The sequence below is a fragment of the Grammomys surdaster genome, unplaced genomic scaffold (assembly GCF_004785775.1).
Source record: "Grammomys surdaster isolate TR1022 unplaced genomic scaffold, NIH_TR_1.0 125752, whole genome shotgun sequence".
Lineage (NCBI taxonomy): Eukaryota > Metazoa > Chordata > Mammalia > Rodentia > Muridae > Grammomys > Grammomys surdaster.
In genome coordinates, this window is record NW_021620584.1 from 455457 (window position 1) to 458011 (window position 2555).

The following is a 2555-nucleotide window of genomic DNA, read 5'->3' on the forward strand; positions in this document are numbered from 1 at the left end:
CTACTGTAGTTTGTTGAAAAGCAGTGATAGTCAAAAGTAGGAGACAGAGATAATAGTGATCACTTTTTAAAGTACTTTTATATTCTGTCCCCATTACTATATTCATAACTAAATTTCATTTTATTTTTATAAAGTACCTCTACATGATTTTATATTAATTACCTCTTATAGATATGATTGCCATTCATTTACTTAAAAGATTACATAACAGTTATGGGAGATCTTATTTTTCAGATCTATAAGAAACTCTCATAAGTGCACACTGTCTGTCTCCCAGTATTTGAGAATAGCAGTGGTGCAAATACAGCCAACTTGTTATCTACTAATCCCATAACCAGAAGCAAGCTGATGGTCTCCTGCCATACTGAGACCTAAGTCATGTTTACATTTTCTTTTATGTTTGTTTATGTACTTCTGTTTTCAGCACACAAATAATAACAAAAAAAATCTCAATAAAGTGAATTTTGTTGCAACTGTTAGTAAAAAGAATATGCTTAGTTTCAAACGTAAGCTATATTTTAGTCAGTCATCAGTGTTTTCTTCCCTGTTGGACGTAAGAGCTAAACTTTTCTGGTTAGACAACCTTATGGCTTCTAGGTCACCTTGGCTTATAGTTTGTCTCCATGATTTCCATGTATATTCTCATAGTAAACTACCTAATGAACGTGGCCCTTGAGAGCAAGGGGGATATTATAGAACCAACAGATCAATGTTAAGCACATTGAGAATGCAGAATGCTTGCCATGGGTTATCACTCAAATCTGCGTCTGTGCTGCATAGACTCTGCTCCTCCACATTTGAGTGCACCCTAATTCTCTAATCTCATTCATGAAATCGAGTGTGACTCTAAGAATAAACACATGGATAAAACTAAACTCAGATTCTTAAGAAACTGATCGTGTAGCCACTGCGCTTCAAATTCTTGCAGCACAAAGACCAAGTAAACTCATGTATATAGAATGCTCTTTCCTTTATAATGAACAATGAGGTCAAGGAAAGAATACCAAACATAGAAAAGTGGTCCATGAGCTAGACACATTTTCAGAAGCAATTCAAAAAGACTTAAGTGATGAGACACATTCTTGTTTCAGCAAAATATCACACTGATAGAATTTTTAAAGAATTAAAAATTATAAATTGGCTCTCTGCTCCTCCCTGTTCCAGAGATCGCCGCATCTTCTTGTGCAGTGCCAGCCTCATCCCGTAGACAAAATGGTGAAGGTCGGTTTGAACGGATTTGGCCGTATTGGGCGCCTGGTTACCAGGGCTGCCTTCTGCTCTCCATCTGGTGGCAAAGTGGAGATTGTTGCCATCAACGACCCTTTCATTGACCTCAACTACATGGTCTACATGTTCCAGTATGACTCCACCCATGGCAAGTTCAACGGCACAGTCAAGGCTGAGAATGGGAAGCTTGTCATCAACGGGAAGGCCATCACCATCTTCCAGGAGCGAGATCCCGCTAACATCAAATGGGCCGATGCTGGTGCTGAGTATGTCGTGGAGTCCACTGGCGTCTTCACCACCATGGAGAAGGCCAGGGCTCACTTGAAGGGTGGGGCCAAAAGGGTCATCATCTCTGCCCCTTCTGCTGATGCCCCCATGTTTGTGATGGGTGTGAACCACGAGAAGTACGACAACTCGCTCAAGATTGTCAGCAATGCGTCCTGCACCACCAACTGCTTAGCCCCCCTGGCCAAGGTCATCCATGACAACTTTGGCATTGTGGAAGGGCTCATGACCACAGTCCATGCCATCACTGCCACTCAGAAGACTGTGGATGGCCCCTCTGGAAAGCTGTGGCGTGATGGCCGTGGGGCTGCCCAGAACATCATCCCTGCATCCACTGGTGCTGCCAAGGCTGTGGGCAAGGTCATCCCAGAGCTGAATGGGAAGCTCACTGGCATGGCCTTCCGTGTTCCTACCCCCAATGTATCCGTTGTGGATCTGACATGCCGCCTGGAGAAACCTGCCAAGTATGATGACATCAAGAAGGTTGTGAAGCAGGCATCTGAGGGCCCACTGAAGGGCATCCTGGGCTACACTGAGGACCAGGTTGTCTCCTGTGACTTCAACAGCAACTCCCACTCCTCCACCTTTGATGCTGGGGCTGGTATTGCTCTCAATGACAACTTTGTAAAGCTCATTTCCTGGTATGACAATGAATACGGCTACAGCAACAGGGTCGTAGACCTCATGGCCTACATGGCCTCCAAGGAGTAAGAAACCCTGGACCACCCACCCCAGCAAGGACACTGAGAGCAAGAGAGAGGCCCTCGGTTGCTGAGGAGTCCCTGTCCCCAACACTGAGCATCTCCCTCACAATTTCCTTCCCGGACCCCCGATAACAACAGGAGGGGCCTAGGGAGCCCTCCTTACTCTCTGAGATACCATCAATAAACGTTCTGCACCCAAAAAAAAATTATAAATTAAAAATTTAAGATATCAGAGCAGGGAGTATGGAAACTATGAATTCTAAAGTCTGTAATCTTTATTAGCAGTGAAGCACAACAGACTTCAGTCCAGTGAGAAGTAATAAGTAACACTGCACAGCT